Source organism: Channa argus, chromosome 13, assembly GCF_033026475.1.
Source record: "Channa argus isolate prfri chromosome 13, Channa argus male v1.0, whole genome shotgun sequence".
Classification (NCBI taxonomy): Eukaryota; Metazoa; Chordata; class Actinopteri; order Anabantiformes; family Channidae; genus Channa; species Channa argus.
This window is the reverse complement of record NC_090209.1, coordinates 18,267,237-18,285,795: the sequence shown is the minus strand read 5'-3', so window position 1 is coordinate 18,285,795 and position 18,559 is coordinate 18,267,237. Positions and strand designations below refer to the sequence as shown.

At 39.5% G+C, this 18,559-nt stretch overlaps 1 protein-coding gene across 1 annotated transcript in view; it reads left to right on the top strand.

Annotated features, from left to right (window-relative positions):
* Positions 1-11,119: 11,119 nt before the first annotated feature.
* Positions 11,120-18,559, top strand: part of sema3b (sema domain, immunoglobulin domain (Ig), short basic domain, secreted, (semaphorin) 3B) — a 66,458-nt gene continuing 59,018 nt past the window's right edge. The window contains exon 1 of the mRNA XM_067527292.1: positions 11,120-11,681. The gene's annotated coding sequence lies outside the window, so the exon portion shown is untranslated. The remainder of the gene's footprint in view (positions 11,682-18,559) is intronic.

Genomic DNA, 18,559 nt, shown 5'->3' with positions numbered 1-18,559 from the left:
AAAAAAGACTTTATTCGATGGTTATAGAGAGAAAATAGGAGGGAAAGAACAGTGTCACCTTTTGTGTATGTTTAAGAAATGTGTTTTGTGTGATAAAACTCCTACTGCTGTCCCATTCAGTGTATTTTAAATTGTGTTAAAGCGTCTTCCATTTCCAAGTGTCTATTTCTTGGTGTGTGTGTGTGTGTGAGTGTGTTAGTGCTGTTTGTGCAAGCTCATCTGTGAGTATGTGAGTCGCTTCAACTGACTGGTCTCAAGGTTTCTAGAAGGGAGGGTGTTGTGTCGTGCCACTTATCAGTGTTTAAGTGTCCTTGAGTAACAGTGAAAATCACAAACACACAAAGAAACACAAGAACACAAACAGAGATATATGCACAAAAAGACACACAACCCATATACTTAAGTAAATTGAGACATATTTCACTCTAAAAACAAATGAAGCATGAACAAAGAGATGGCAAGTATGAGGATATGCGCACACACACACACACACACACACACACACACACACACACACAGTTTGGATGGCCACTTTTGTTTCACACGGCACAGTGTGAGTGTATTTGCTCTGTGAGGGCCAGGCTTATCTGTCCCTCATGCCATAATAGCACTGTTTGAGTGTCTGTAGTTGTGTGATATGTATAAGGTGGTTTATACACACCCAAACACATGCATCCAGTATAAATCTATGGCTATATAAAATCTAAATTAAAAAGGTCAAAAAGATGTCATAAAAGACCTAATGGAAAAGTACACTGCAAACACACTTAAGGACAAAGAGTTTGATAGTAAACAGGTTGCATTTTCATTTTTTACTTAAAAAAACGTTGGCAAAGCTGCCCCTGAACATGCGACATTTGCCTTGAGATGCTGGTGAAATGCCTCAAAGCACTGTGGGGTAGCAGGTGACAGACAGGCAATGGGGTAAACAGGCAAATGTCAAAAGTTTAAAAAAAATAAATGTAAATTTAATGCAAATTAAATCCTTGCATGCATAAATATTACATAACAATACAGATTCCAATTGTCTAAAATTTGTATTTAATGGTTTTACCAGACAGGAGAAATTAATGCTGTCACCTCAAAGGCTCACAACTGTCCTCAGATAGACTGGCGACTTGTTCAGAGTGTACACCGCCTCTCACCCTATGACAGCTGTGATAGGCTCCAGCCCTTTACACTGCTGAACAGGATAAGTGGATACAGATAATGGATGGATGTGTGGTTTTACCAGACAAAGTCATCATTACAGGCCAGCTGGTATTATTTGAAAAATTATTTGTTTTACCTATATTCACACTACATGACAAGACTGATCAAGCCATTCTATTGTGCTTGTTACAGCTATTAACTTCATAGCTGTTAGCCCAGCAGCTTTTTCACACGTGGTTTCCACCGGCCATCAGCATAGATTATATTTGTGGTACGTTTATTCAGTTTAGTATATACACTGAATAATAGTTGGGTTAACATTACTTCCTGTACACTTTATGTTACTGGACAGTACAAAAGACACTGCATCATATAAGTTAGATATGAATATCAAGTAGTGCCGTGGTTAGTTTAACCAGTCTTTCAGATGAACTGGTGGAATCAAGGTTACATTAGAATCTATGGGAGAGATCATTACAGTGGTTTCTTGTTTCAGACATTACATATGGGAAAAAAAGTGAGATGTTTAGCACACAAGATCACTTTTCATTTAAAGTAGTCTGTAGTAAAGTTGGTGCTGTAGTTGTGATATATGTGGCAGGTCACAATAATAGACTTCCTGTCTTTGGAGCAGTATTGCATTAAACAAAAAACGTCACCCTCTGGTAAAACTGTTACCAATGAATGATGAAATGAACGATACATTTGCATAAAAGTACGTTTTTTGCTTTTCCTTCAATCTTGATAAGATTTGGACTTCACGCAACATAAAAAACAACAGAATTCAAAATTTGGACAATTTCTGCCATTACAATATCGAGTAACTATTTGTTGTAACATAATTTACTTTCAAGGTCAAGCTGAAGCTAGTGTTGTACATATTGATGGGACAGCAGTCAGGCTACAATGACAGGTGACTCTTTTTTTACTCCTCTGTATCAGGTGGCTGTTTAACGGATAAGTGAAACTGGCTAGAAAGTGAGGTGGATGAAAAACAAAGCTTGCAGGAATGAGTAAGGGTTATGGCAGCGAGTCTTCAGGACCACATTGCAACATCACGTCAGTGTCCTACTTGGCAATGTTGCCCCATCAGCATTCCTGAGATGGAAGGAAGATGGTAAAAGGAAAAAGGCAAATCCAAAGCCTTGAAACCTTATGAATTCTGCCTTACAGTTGTTAATCTGTCACTGGGGGGGAAATTTGTACCAATTAAATTATTGATTATTTAATATTTCTTACGGATTCTGCAGTTGTTTGTGTTGAGAAAAGTAAGTCCCCATTTGATTCATATAGGACCATAATAACACTAAGTTCTAGAAACATGGAAATCCCATCCCTCCATCAGTTATTTATATTGCTTATCCACAGTAAGGTCACTGCTGGGCTGTGGCCAATCCTAGCTGCCACTGTTCGAGGTGGCGTGCACCCTGGGCAGGTCGTCAGTCTATCACAAGGCTGACACACACCAACCATTCACATCTGAACAATTGCTAGTCACCACCTAACCCAGCATGCATGTTGTTCTCATTGTGGAAGAAAATTTGGACAGAGGACGGCAACAACATATTACGAGGAGGAAGCCATGTTGTGATATTAATGGGTATATCAGTGAGGGAGTGGAGGAGATAATGAGGTGTACGCCATCAGGTCTGTGATAGGTGGAAGAACTGATAACTAGCACATTTGAAATCATTAAAGCAGGGAGTCATTCCCAAGTAAAGTGAAGGACAAATAATGGGTGATAATGGGCAATAATAGGCAAATATACATGCTAAGAAAGAACATTCTCACAAATAAGTACAGAAAAGACTGATTTGAGAGCAGAGGAGCTAAAGACAGAGGACGGTGAAGTATGAATGCAGTAGCTACTGACTGTCTCCTCAGCCAGTTTGTGTCCAGAATGATGGAGAGTGAAGAGTGATCAGTAGATGGGTATCAGTAGTGTTTAGTCTAAGATGCCTGTGTATTTGTTTCCTCCGTAACATAAAACCACGTAGTGCAATGGTTGTTGTGCAACATTAGTTTTAGCATGTGCATTACTACTAACTGTGTTGAAACTATGTTCAATACCAAATAGCACATTTCCACTGCACTTCAAGTTTGTGAGGAACCCAGGAAGGCTCAGACCAATTTACCTAAATGTATTTCTTTTTTGTTTTTCATTTAACTTGTGACCTGTTTGTAGTTCCTGAGGCTCTTTGGTGCTTCCAAATATTTGGTCAAAGAGGGATAAACTATACAATACCGAAGCTACTCACCATTGAGAGAACTCTAAGGTCTGGCTCTTAGGACTTAATGTACACTGGTGTTGTGTAAATTTCCATATGCTACAGCACTGGATCACTGGCTCTTGGTTCTGGTATTGGTTGACCCCTAGTCCTGGGATAATCGCCCAGAACTCTGGGATTCATAAAAGAGCACAGGGAACACTTTGTCCTTCTTTCTTTCCCTCCTTCTTATCCTTTCATTTTAATTTTTTTCCTTAGTCTTTTTTGCTCTTTCACTCACTTTGTCTTTTTTTAAGGACCACTGTTTTCCATCTTGAAAAGAGAGAGTGAGGGATTGCTGTGGGCTCAAATGTCAGAAAGTCAAGAGTTTCCCAGCCAGGCAATTACACAGACCACAGGACAACAATGACACTCTCTCTCACACACACACACGCACACGCACGCGCACACACACACACACACACACACACACACACACACACACACACACACACACACTATACAACATGGTTGTCCAACCACAGAACTCACACTTTGAGAAAATCCTGAATTTTAAGTCTACACGCATGTATACTTTCCGGTTGCCACCTGTCACAATCGGGCCTGTATGCACTCCACAACACACACACAAGTGAGGTCAGGTGGTTTTCCAATCAATGCAGCTGTGTGCTCTCCAGAGCTGTAAAATGATTTTAGGTCTAGTGCTGGCAGGCTTTGATGACTCCAGCACACCGAGTTGTGGTTCATTCAATCTGCCTACAAAGGCTTTGACAGACGGCTGTTTGACTGTTATTAGCCACAGCAAACACACCTGCTTTATGTATGTTAGCATGCACACACGCGGGCACGCATGTGTGCACGCACGCAAACACAGACACGCACACACAGACACACACAAATATGCATCACATAGTCTGTATACTTTTACAGGCTATGGTAATACTACAGTACAAAGAAAAATGTATTGGGTTTCTGTTGGCCTTTAAATTGTCCTTTTAGCCAGACATGAAACAAAATAAGCCTTTAAATGTTTCTGGAAATTAGTGGTTTGCAATTAAAGCAAAGATAAGATTATAGCAGAGTATAGTCAGTTTTGGTTTACTGTTAATTTGCAATAGTAAATCAAGCTGGTTAACATTACAAAGTTGTGTATATAATATCAACATTGTTACATGGTCCACATAGCACTTAGCTGAAAGCACTGCTGTGCTTAAGAACGTTACATTGTAGTGCTTCACTTCCTGTTAAACGGTCAGTTTCCCAAGAACATAAAAACTATATTTGCTACAACATATAGAGCAAAGATGCCGCAGTGGTTGTTTGTCACCCGGTTGTCATTTGCATTGCATCACATGAGTTTTTCAAAAAGTTGAGCCTCTCTCAAAGTTTCCCTGTTGAGCCCCTTTTAAAATCCTGTTGTGCCTCTTAAAATCTCTGTAGCTCAGCGGGTGGCATTGGGCTGTAGTGCCAGGTCCCACTGACAGTGAATAGCAGTCTATTGCTGTCCCAGCTTTTGAGTCTGAGTCTTGTTACATGGCGGGGACCAAGTCCTCTCACTGCATATGCTAAGTAATGATATGCATATACAAAAAGATGTGTCTCGTTTATTTTTATTGTCCCGTATTGTTTATCCTCTAATATCCAAACTTGAGATGGGAACATTTTTTGTTCTCAAAAACAATTCGTCCTCATTTTAGTGGCTTTTCAGTGTTGAATCATTTTGTATAATTATAGGATAGGCATGGAAGAAAATTATTTCTTTCTAGACTCTTTGGCTTCTCGTGCAACATGACACACTTTCCCAGAATTTTACATATGAGCGATACATAGGGTTTTCTGAACTAATGCAGGATTCCAGTGTGAAACGAGTACAACAAATAAAAGCGGTGATTTTAGACAGTTTTTTCAAATGCCTTTCATTTTATTTGCTTTCATTTGAAATCTTTGCCTTTTCAGATTAGATCAAACAGATAATTTAACTCCATATTAACACAGAGTAACAAACAGTTGTTTTATAAAATACTAGTTACATTTAGGATGAGACACAGGTTAGTTTTGTAATATATACGTAGACAGGACCTTCTGAATATCTGCGTTTTAGTCATAAGCAGGGAGCTATAGGAGTGTTTTGGAGAGCAGGATCTGTCGGCTTCTCATACTCATTCCATAAATCATTAATGCGGTGTGTGGATCTGTTTGCACCTCTCTCCGGTCAATCCTGGGCCTGTAGTGCACAACATTGTGCACAACAGCACATTTTGTGTGGGTAAATGTTCTCCACTTTCTTTAGATTTATACTTGTGTTTAATTGTGGGTAAGCTGGACTAGTAATTTGGTGGTTTTGCTACTGTAAATGTATGTGTGCATTATTGCATGCATGTGTGTTTGCATTTGCTGTGTGTGCTTTTGTATGAGGGAATGATGCATACACTGGGGTTTTTGAAGTGTAAAGTAACTGACCTTTTTTAAGTTTTGGGTGTGAAATATTTATTTGAGTGCGGCTGTGGGAGGATAAGTTGAAAGAAAAAAAGGAGAGCAGTTGGGTGAACTTTTGTTTAAACAACCATTGAGCAAAAACCCACGATGCCTTTTAGAGCCAGTCCATTATTAAATTGCCCTAAAAATATTTGTGTATCCCCAGTCACACACATAAAGCAGTGTAAATTAAATTGTAAAAACACAATACAAATATATAGGAATATATTATTTCAAATGATAATAACAATGCCTGTGTTTCATCTCCACGTTAGCTTTATAAACAGAAACCAGCGAGCTTTCCCTCTGTCGTCTGCATCTCATCTAAAATGCTGCTCCTGCTTTTAAACCTGGTTAAGATACCTTTCATTTATTTCTAAACATGTTCTTGAGATTGTCTCCTCGATGTTTTGTGTGTCCTAACTGTTCTTGTTGTAGAGCAGATCAACTTCTGTTGCTTTTAAATGTGACTATATATAAACTGAACTGACTGGACTAATAAAATAATAAATGTGCACTTCATGTTTGCTGCTGCATAACTACATGCTTATTGTTTAATTCTCTTCACCTCCAAGCTGCCTCATATACTAAGATTTAAATTTGACTAAGAATCCAGGCTTTGCCAGGGATTAAAAGCTCTTAAATTAATATTTTGTTACTTTGCAGTATGGGTCTGCTCATACCAAACAGCACAAATTCAAAACTATTGTGAATTAATCTATCTTTGTTAAAAACCTTTTGGCATCATTACAATACAAATGTGTTTTGGGTGCTTATTTAAATGCTTAAATCAGATTTAGGTCATGTGGAGTTTTGATTTCTTACTTACACACATATGAAAACTGCGTGTAGTTAAAGTTGCTCTTTTCTCTGGATTACAATGTCCTGTCATTATAAATCAATAAATACAGAGATGAAAAGAATTCAGTGGTAAAGCCCTAGTGAACTTGGCAATCTGGATGTGCGTGTGCGTGTGTGCGTGTGTGTATGTGTGTACACAGGGAGTGTTAGAAACTAAACTGAGAGATTAAAGGACAGAACAAAGGGCAGAAGAGGCTGAGACCTTTATAGAGTGTGCATGTTTATAGGTCTGTGGGTTTTTCGTGTTCTTGCTCATGCATGAGTGTGCGTGTGTTTTTGTGTGTGTTTGTGTAAGGCCAGACGTCAGTATTGACAATAGCCTGTTGAGACCTGGGAGGAGACTGACTTCGTTAAGAGAGGCCTTGAACAAACAGAGTAGAGATGGAGGGAGGGATGGGTGCAGGGGAATCGAGGGAAAGGTTTAAATGAAGGAAACGTGGAAGTGTGTCAGTCCAGGGACTTGCAGACGGAGAAAAAGGCTGGCAGAGGGGGTGGAAAAATAAAAGGTAAATAAGAATAGATGGAAAACAGGAAAAATAACACCAAGACAAGTAGAGTTGAAGGAAAGAGGGATTTAGGAGGCAGTGATACACGAAGGAAGCAATGGCAATAAAGAAAAGTGAAGATTGAGTGGGCAAAGAGTGTGAGTGTGTGTGAGTGTGTGCTGGTCTGTTGTAGCAAGAGCAGCAAATCAATAACTGATAAATAAATGATAAGCTACAAAAATTCAAAAGGCACCAGCAAAAAGAAATGATTCCAGTACACAGGGAACTGGAGGGAAAAGGTGGAAGGATAGGTGGATGGACACTGCTGGGGGTGGGGTTCTTTTGTTGTAATGGAAAATATGTGGCGGTGTTGATGTTGTCAGCACGGCGTGACTTTTTTATGTCCGGTTTTTGACATCACAGAGTGCTTTACTTAAAGGCTTATCAGCCTTTGTTTCTGGTGTTAACAGTTCATGGGAAAAACCTCATTCACACACACACACACACACACACACACACACACACACACACACACACACACACACACACAGATATATAGTAAAGGGGGAAAGAAGGAAAAAATGAAGGCAATAAATCACTAACCCACCAATATGACGGTGAAATACCAGTAGGCAAACTCTGTGGATTTTACTTTCAGTTTTATCTTGTCATCATGTGCTTTGATGTACCTTTTAAAACATTAATAACTATAAGACATTGATATAATTTCCATAAACAAATAAGATCACAGCAGCTTTACACTGACACTACGAAAACTTGTTAAACTAGATTACGTTCACTTCACATAGGTAAATCTATCTAATCACAGTGCTTGTTACTCATGTACAGTATGCTCACATTCACTTCACTTGTTTTTCTTTCATCGTTCATTCTGAATGTGCAATCAGGTTCTTTGAGATTTCATTGATGTACCACTATAGCACAATGAGACAACTATTTTGCTTTAAGCATCTACAGCTCATATGAAAAGTAATTATTTAAAACTTCTATTTGTAATCTCACAGTCTAAAAACATCTAAGCATCCAGTCCTCTCTGCCCCCATGTTGAGTCTTGATGTTTAGGTTGTAAACACCTATGGCTCATGCAGCATCGTGTTGGAGTGGTTATCTCTGCCACTTCACACGTGAGCTAAAGCTGCAGCTAGAAGGTCCCCGGTTTAAATCGACCTGCCAGCTGTGGCCTCTCTGTGTGAAGTTTGCATGTTCTCACCGTGCTTGCGTGGCTTTTCTTTCCACAGTCCAAAGACCTGTATGTTAGGTTAACCGCTGCCTTTGAATGGCCTGTAGGTGTGATTGTGAACGATCGTCGTCTTTGTATGTCTCTCTTTGTTGCTGCTGAGATAGACTGGTTACCTGTCCAGGGCATAGCCCACTTCTTGCTCTATGATGTGCTTCATTAAGCCCCCTAAGTCTTAACAGAATAGGTTGGATGGACATGTATACTGTAGCTGCTGGGAAATTGTTTCTCATTTTTCATAAACCTACTACACTTATCTCAACACAACAAGTAAGTTGCACAACTGTCTGCTTTCTAGATTTGTTGTTGGAAATTTCAGAAATCTCAACTGGATTCTGGTTTCAATTCAACTCTCTAATCTAAACTCAAAGAAAGGTTACTCTCTGAGCCACAGCTGGAACCAGTTTCTTGATAAGTAAGAAAATATTTAAAACATTTAAAACAAAATGTCATTAAAAATAAATGCACTTTTATATGCGTGTTTCATTAATACAAATTGCAGTTTTAAAATCCAATTTTCACACAGACCTATGTATCATTTATTTTTTATATGAACTTTGAAAATGAAAAGAAAAACAAACACAAATGAACTCTATGAATAAAACATACACAAAAATGGCAAAGTCTTTAAAGTAAGTTATGAGCTATATAGAGAGGGCTGAAATGTACAGCAACCAGTCTGGTTTGTAGAAAACAGAAGGTTACTGCCTGTGGGTCTGAGCACCACACAGAAATAACAATAACACTAACATTCAGTGGAGAGGCTGGTTGAACTGCTCTTGTCGGACTAAAATGAAATTTTGTAAGCACAGCGTGATAAAAACACTAGAAAGACTCAGCAGCTACCAGAGGACACATATGTTGACACCACCGTTTATTATTTGTCAAATTCCTGTGATTTTGTCAAATTTTATTCTGCGCTCTCACTGTAATTGGTTCAGATCCATTATGCTCACTGATAAAATGGATTTTCAGTTGTCCACACACACACACACATACGCACAGACACAACACACAACACACACGCACACACACTTGAACTCCCAATCTGGAGTCTTCAAGGACCTACAGTGTGTGTGTGATAATGAAAGCTGCTGACTGGCCGCTGTGATTGGCTACCTCTACATCCTCTAGAGATGTGCGTCTGAATGGTGCCAGTTAGACGCCAGAGAGACGGCACACATTGTGTGTGTGTGTGTGTGAGTGTGTGTGTTTTGTGCGAGTGACTGTGTTTGCATGTCTTGCAGCCGGTGTTTGTGTGTATATGTGTGTACCTGTAAAAGTGTGGATTTCCATGAGTGAGTATAAATGTCCCCATGACTGATACCATGCCACGCCCAGCTGTCTGTGGTCTGATTAGAAATCAGTGTATTTTCCTAATGAGTTTGCCCTATTGGATTTACCCTTTATCTAAACATTATTGCTCTAGACTGTGGATGTCATATAAGTAAATCACGTGTGAATAAAGTGTGCAGGTAACACTGTATATCAAGACATCGCTTCAATTACTTCACTTTAAGCCTTTCTGATGCCTCCTAGATAAAGATGAAGTACAGTGGTCACTGTGACATTATTGGCAGATTCAAACCCTGTTCTTAATATGCTGCTCTACATAAACACTGGTGAATCATGACGTAAAAATTTATGCATCTGCACATTAGCAAACCATGCTACTAGTGCTGACCCTGCTGAGAGCCAGACACTACAATAGATAAAAGCCATGAAAGACTTTTATCTTTTCTGCAAATGTTTTATATTACACATAATTTAAATAAACTTAATATTCAGCTAACTCTCTCATATGACCCAATGAACAATTTCGGTTGGCGACAACAAAATGGTTTCAGACAAATTTTTTGCTCTAAACCCTCAAATGTGGGATTTAAACTGTGCAAACACCGCAGTTTAGTTGGGGTTAGTTAGTCATTAAACATAAATGTTAAAGCAATCAAAATCAAAGTTAAAGTAATACTTCCTTAATGTCACATCACATCTCACATGACATACATCACGTGACCCGTTACTATTACAACAACATGATCATCATCATCACGAAAATAAGCAGCTGTTTCAAACTGGACTCGAACTCAGTTGCTTGATGTCGTGAAGCAGCAATATGGTTCTGCTGATCGTCTCTGGCAGCTGGTACAAACAACCTACTATGTGGTATTTCACAGGAGAACTGTCTCCGGCCAGTTTTTACCCTGAGAAAAAAAGCTGTGGGACGGGGAACAAAATGCCACAATTTTCCAGCTTACAACTCAAACTCTGTCAAATTGCTTCACATTTTTTCATATAACTATGTGAAAGCATTTCAAGCTGACTTTAAATACAAGTGTTGAGTGCACCCTTATTCCTATCTTTATCACAACTATCTATTCAACTATCACAACTAGATCAGCCAGAAAATGTGTAGGACCACTTAGACTTTGGCACAGACACAAGGACGCACACTAACCCTTTGAGGATAAAGCAGGTTGAATCATAATGGCAAAGGAAAGACACTGTGACTGGGTGACAGAGCGAGGGAGTGACTTTACCTCTGGACTGAAGCAGAGGGAGTGGCGTTAAAAAGGAAGAGGGTGTGTGTGTGTGTGTGTGTGTGTGTGTGTGTGTGTGTGTGTGTGTGTGTGTGTGTGTGAGTGAGTGAGTGTGTATGTATGACAGAGGGAGCTTTGCTTTCACGCCTTGCTGAGCAGTGAAAGAGTATCTGTCTCAAAGAACAAGCCGAAAGACAGAGCATAAAAGTTGGAAAAAAAGAGACACAGGGAAAGGGACAGAGGAAGGTAAAGAGGGGGAGAAAGGACAAATAGAAGAGTTGGCTGAAAGCAGCTTCTATCTCCCGTCCCACCCCCTGACTGTCTTCCCCTCCTCTGTGTCAAGCCGGGAGCAAGAGGAAAAAGGAGTGTGGAGAGAAAGGAAGAGAGGGAGCTCAGCCACACTTGCTGTTCTACCGCAGGACTGAGGAATTCCAGGACCTTTTGGAGTTGTTCACACACACACACACGCACTTAAACTCACACATGCCGTTTTCCCTTGTGGTTGAGATTTGTCTAATTCAGAAAGGAAGTATAAAGAAAAAAGAGACAGAAAAAAATTATAGAAGACTCCTCTCCAGCCCTTTCCTGTGGACTATTGGACCGTGAAGGCACCTGCCATGGGGAAAGTGACTCAGAGAGGCTGAGGACTGAAACGGGACGCAGGCAGAAGCTGCTGATGAAGGTGAGATTTTCATTAAATGACAGCTCCAGTTTTCGTCTTTTCTGCCAGGACCTATGTCCACATTGGTGAGAATATTTATCAGAGATGGACAAGTGACCTTTTTTTAAATATATATATTTGTATATATTTATGAATTGGTAATAATAAAGCCAAAAAAAGTATAACATTTCTAGAGTAATGCTGAATACTGATGGTGGGAAATACCCAGTGGAGGTGCACTTGTACATGTGTCAACTCTCTTGTACTTGTGGTTTTATATCTGCGTTGATCATTAGGTTGATTTCCTTAAGTAAGATAATAACACTGCTGCAGACTGTGTGTGTGTGTGTGTGTGTGTGTGTGTGTGTGTGTGTACTTTTTAAGAAGAAGAATATGAAAGTGAGAATATTTTGATTTAATTGGAATTGATCAGTGGATGAAGCAAGAAAGGAAAGAGTTTGCGTGCATGTGGGAGAGTGTGTGTCTTGGACGTTTTATTTCCTGCTGGTGAACCAGCAGATTTAGAGGAAATTATATTGCTTTTGCAGAACATCTGTCCTTTTCAGTTGGTACAAGTTTCATTTTCAGATTGAGGACATAATGGGATATACTTTACAGCTTGAAAATATAAACAGTTTCTTTCTAACATTTATGCAGAAGGCTCTTGAGCAAAATGAATTTTAACAGACAATAAATCAGTGGTGAATAGAAAAAAAAAACAGTCCTTTCACACCTGCAGGTATTGTACGTCTTGTCCCATCACTTCTCCCTCCACCATCCATCCTGCCACACTCTGCCACTTTTGTTCTCTAATCTCATTTACAGCAATTCTTCATTTTCTACGGTTTTCACTGAAGTCTCACATCTAATGACCGAGGCCTATACCATTCTACTCAGTCTCAAGGCTCTCATTTCTCTTTCTGAACATTTATCTGCCTTATAAAGCTTTATGTCTTTTAGACAATTTCTCATTCCCACGTTTTGTGTATTAGTAGGTGTATATGTTTTTAAGCTCATTGGTGTCCATTTAGTCATCTCACCTATTCCGTCCTGTAATCCTGTGTCTCACAGGTCTTTATAACCCCTCTGCAGCAAACCCACCTTAACCTGCACAGTAACCCAATCATTACCATACCGTTGAACCCACACATTAACCCTTGATTCACCTTTGCTGTTGTGCTCTAGCTGCAGTGAAAGGTCTACCAAGGTGTTATATGCAGTTATGTGTTCTGTTAATTTAAATGTCATTACACACAAATGCCTTGTTATCTTGAAGAGGTCACTGCAGAGATACAATGCACCATTGCTATGTTTAATAAACATGCACAATTTTAGCTTGATTATGATACAATGGACCCCTGGGCATAGAGATATAAAAGGCTCACCCAACCCTAGGACCTCCATAATAAAAAAGATACAGAACACCACCTAATGAGGTCCTCACATAGCTTTTAGTAATTTTGGGGTTGTTTATGTCTCTTCTTTGTTGTTTGTTAATTTTAAATGATTGATAATTTTCACCAATTTGTCGATATTAAGTGTAGTTACACGTTTCTTATGCTTTGCCAGCTACAGCTGCCAATTCCTTCTGTCTCTCTTTCACAAACAATGTGACCCAAGTTAGCAATTTAGCCAGACAAACAATTCTTTATCACATTCAGTGTGATTGTTTATGCCTCTAGTGTTGTAGTGTGTAATTAAAAACTTAAATCTGCTGCATCTGTCTTACAATTTGGAAGTGGACACTGTGGCCAGTACAAGCCCTTTCCTGGAAAAAGTGCTGCACTGTGTGGACACTTTGATGTGGAGCTGTGAATCATGTGATGCCCTGGGACCTATTAAGACATCTGTTACAAAATCAATATCAACAGTATAAAAACCAAGATGAAAATCCCTTTAGAGTCACAATCATATGATCATAATTTGAACCACTGGGTCTGCAAATAATGTGAAAAATACAAAAAGCTAATTCAAGATATTATATTCATTATCATCACAAGGTTTGTTTAAAATCTTGGAATACACTTCTCTTGTTTAAAATACACCGGCATGCTAGAGCTGTTTGATATTAGATGTTCTTGAGATTCTGTATGTGTATTAGAGAATGTCTCCTCCAACAGTCCAACAGTATAGGTCATTTATACCAGCAGCATAAAATGACTAACAGAGATTTATTACAAGGCTTTCACACATATGACTACACAAGTCTATGGCAGCTACAGCTATGCTGCTGAGTACCACCCGCTGTGACCGAAGCTCAACTTGCAAATACACACTGTTGTACGCTCACCCAACCACCCCATCTCCTAAAATTACATTCCTTAGCAACTAAATTGCAAATGTGATTATGTGTTATAAAGAAACATAACTACAACAACTTTGCATTTTCTGTGAACATATTAAAAATATGTAGATATGTAACATAAATAAAGTTCAACAGCTTTCGGCTCGTCCCTTCCGGGGTCTCCACAGTGGAAAGTGTTCTGTACATTGATTTGGTGGCTGGGCGGGGCCACAGCTGGTGGGGTGGGATTCGAACCCGTGGCCTTCTGAATCCCAACTCAATGCTTTAGCACCGACACGTAATATAAATAGCAATTTCCAAATACGATAATACATAACATATCCATCCTGATTTCTCTCTGTCTCTCTCTCAACCCACTTTCTCTCCCTTTCTACTTCAGCAACCTTTGTAATTTGAAATATTAGGCCTGTTCAGGCCTCAAAATAAAATAAAGTGGTCAAGTGCAGGCAATTTCCACCTGCAGGACAGTTTGTTTTGTCCAAGAACAAACCGATAACCTAGCTGTTTCATAGCATTTCAGTTTACACAGAGTGTAACACATCGACAACAAACCCCATTTACTTTATAAAGCTCATGCCATTATCCAGACTGCCTAACTGGGAAAAATGAGAAGTAATGAGCAAGATTAACAAACCACAAACGTGTGTGTTATAGGTGTGCTCTGATACTTAAAGAGCACTACGCCTCTGAGTAAAGCTACTGTTCATTTTCACCTTGTATCTACAGTAACCCAGAGTAGTTATTACTACACAGTACAATAAATTGACTTTTTATCATTAGAACTGCTGCTTTATTTACTAATTAGATAAGTTATCTCGCCTGATGAAAGTTGGGATAGGCTCCAGCCCCCCTGTGATCCAAGTAGGATAAGCGGTGACAGATAATGGATGGATGGAATTAGTTATGTTAGATCAGCTAGTAACGCTGCAGATATTCGTGCATTTAAGCAGCGCAACATTTATTATTTTTTTTGCCTTTTGGCTTATTCCGTAAATTCAGGGTCGCCATAGCGGATTATTGGTCCACATGATTGATTTGACAGACCCTCCCCAGGTTATTTTGACCAGGATAAGATCAACACTGCACGGCTGTGTGTCTTGCCCAGGGACTCTTCGGCATGTGGTGGTCTGGGAGAGCCAGGAGCACACCTCTGACCCTATGGTCGATGGGTGGCCACTCTGCCAACTGAGCCACTGTGACCATAAACCACCCAAGATGAGAGGTTACCAAAACAAACAAACAAACAAAAGAAAAAAACTATTGTCCAGAGGAAACAATATTTGAACAGTTACCGATATTGAACAGTCGGGGCCAAGCCTGGTGCCTTGGCATCCCAAACCTATGCTCTACTGCTGCGCCACAAGGCCCCCTACAGATTATGTTACATTCATTTTTGATGAATGCAAGACAGTCTGAAAACCATGAACCTCAAATCAGAAGTTCCAGCATCATGATGCTAAAAGAGGCGGGGCTCTGCTCTGGCAGGTTGCAATGCCATTTCAGGGGGCAGAGTCAAAGGAGGCCAATGCTAATAGATGCCCGCTGTGATGGAGGTCCTCTTTTACACCATTGTGTGTGTCGTAGGGGAGGGTAGGGACAGACAAGCTGTGTGTTCAGAACAGTATATGAATAATCCCCTGGCTACAGGTTGTGTTCTTGTGATCAATCATTTTATGACAGAGAGCAACAAAGTGGACATTTATTCAACCTAACACTTTTTGTGGGTTCAAGGTGGGTCTGCTGATGAATCGACCACCAAGGTAACTTTATGGTTAAGGTGGCTATACACTGATCCACTTCCCCACCCTAAAACCCATTAACCCCAATTTCAACCCTTCCTCAGTGGAAAAACCCATTAACCTTCCTCTTAACCCTGTCCTCTGCCTATAATTTCTACCAGGTCAGCAAAAATGTTGGTAAAAGACACAAAGCACAAAGGTTTAGGAAATTAAGATCCAATATCCAGTGGCTTCATGTATCCACAGTATACATATTTTATCCTGGACTACCAGTGTTGGAATATTACCTTTTATTTGTGCTTATGCCAGTTAAGAATGGATGAAAAAAGATGCTGAACCTATGGAGAACTGATGAGGCCAGGTGTAAAGGGATAGAAATAGAGAAAGAGAGTGGGCAGCAAAGTTTCTTTTGTTTGAAATATTTAATGAGTGTCTCTGCTCTCGTGAAATATTGACTTTTTCCTATATAGCCAGAGGGCATGGCCGGGAGTGCAAAGTTGTTAAAATAAAAAAATAAAAAGCATAGGCTGTTAGCATTAAACTTTTATCAGTTTCTTTTATTTATTTTTATTTTCCTTTTTGATATTGTTGATTAATAAAAAAACATCTTGGACATGATGCGGTTTATATGCATATTTTATTGTGTATAAATATACATGTAGAGGGTATCGATAATGTTCATCTGCAGGTGTCAATAAACTTTTGATACAGCTGATGTAACCTCTTACAATGTCATTATTTCTCCAAAATTATTTTATTAAGTATGCATGATAACCCATAGTCAAGAATTTACACAGTGCAGAAGATACGGGATACTGTTAAAGATAATGGATGTTTTAAAGGTGTCATTTGATATGTGCACATAACCTAAACACATGCATGGAGGGATAACAAAAGGGTTGAACCTGGGGTCAGTAAAAATAGCTTCCCCAATTCATCACTGTGTTGAAAAGGCAGATGAAAGACGTTAGATATACTACCATAGATAAATGTGTAGATACACCTTTAACTGGTGTTCAAGTGCAACCACTTAAAAGTCTTAAAAGATAAAGAAAATTAAAAGCGCAGCACAGGAATACATGGTGGCATGATTCTTATGTTTGTAGAAACAGAAGATTTCTATTAACTCACACAGGGGAGGATTTGTATTGAAGCAAATAAACGAAGCAAAAAAAGACATTAGAAGACAATTGGTCAAACATTCACCTGTGTTCATGAGGCTCCTGTACAATACGATTGGGAAGGTTGTATTGAACAAACAGGAAAATACAACTAACATAAATGTATCAATGTGGTCCTGGGTGATGCGTAGTAGCTGTAGCAAACATGAAACAGTCAGCTAGTATTTAGATACAGAAAACCTCAACGGGAAGCTTGATGGGACAGAAACTCAGGACTACACCAGAGGACACTGGAGTCTTAGTCTGGTGTGAAACAAATGTTACTTTGTTGTAAGAAGTCACATGACATGGTTTATGTGACATGTTATGTGAGAAATCAACAAATTGAAGCAAAACATTGGAACAACTCCTAACCATGTTGATTTAGTACCTAACCCTAACTTCACCTAACCCTGCTGGCTTTATGACTGCAGTACCTTCTTGTTCAGGGTTGAATATATATTAAAGACCCACCTATTCAAGACTGGTGTTAATACACTAGCTACAATAGCGAGTTTGCCTATTAGACTCTTATTCAAAAATAGGGTAAATTACTGCCCAGATGTTGTAGATGCTTGAGGTATAACAGTAGCATATGGCCCTATGTCCGAGTAAAACTGATCACCTAACTATGGTAATGACCTGCTATAGGATTAGCATTCCATCTGACTGAACTAATTTTTGATCATATCACAAGAAACTTTTTATAGTGAGAAAATATAATGTTCTTTTTTTGTTAGCATGTTTAAGAAAATGTTTATCAAAATTTAAAATATTATCATCCTTGGTTTTTCCACAGGTCCATTCATGTAAAATACATGCCAACAGTTAAACAGGTTTGTATAATAGACTTATGTGGTTATGAAGGGTCTGCAACAGTCGTCACACCGTCACACTGAATAATCTATATTATAATTAAAACATGCAATATGGAGGTTTCTTTAGAGGACAAATTTCTGCAACATAGTCTTTGTGCTTCCCTTCTACCTTGTGCCTTGTCGCCCACTTCACTTTCTTATACACACAACCATGCACGCACACACTTCCTGTCCTTCCTAATTTCTTCTTTCTTCCTCGCATGCTCAGGTCTATCCATCGTTGTTGCAGAACAGCCTCTCCTTTGCCAGACTGACCTGTAATTGCACTCTGGATTTGTGTAGATGTGTGCATGAGTGTGAGTTTAAACTCTAGGACCTGTCCTGTCCCATCACCTTGAGTGGTCATGCATTGTGAAAGGTGAGGTGGAATTGGGCAGCTTTACAGAGGTAGCTACGAAAATAATGAGATTCTCACCATCCCTGTCTCTCACACACAGACACACAAAACACAAACATGCATTATCACATATATACAAGCAGCCTTATAGTTTAAAAAAGTCTGCCTATACACACACACACACACACACACACTTGCTCTCCATCTCCCAGAGGACTGCTCGAGGGGCTTATGCAGGGGATTTGGCTGTTCTGCAGTGTGCCTGTCAGATAAGCAAGGAGACGCAGGCCTGCCTGGCGACACACTACTGAGCGTGTGCAGTACAGACTCCTCTCCTTCCCCTTTAACCTGTCACTCAAGTCACCTGCCACCCTCTGCTGACACTGGTGATGATACCACATGCAGGGACTCTCTGGTATCTCATTTGCTATACTCATAAACACAACCGCTGGCAAAGATTTTTCCACCGAGGTCTTTCAC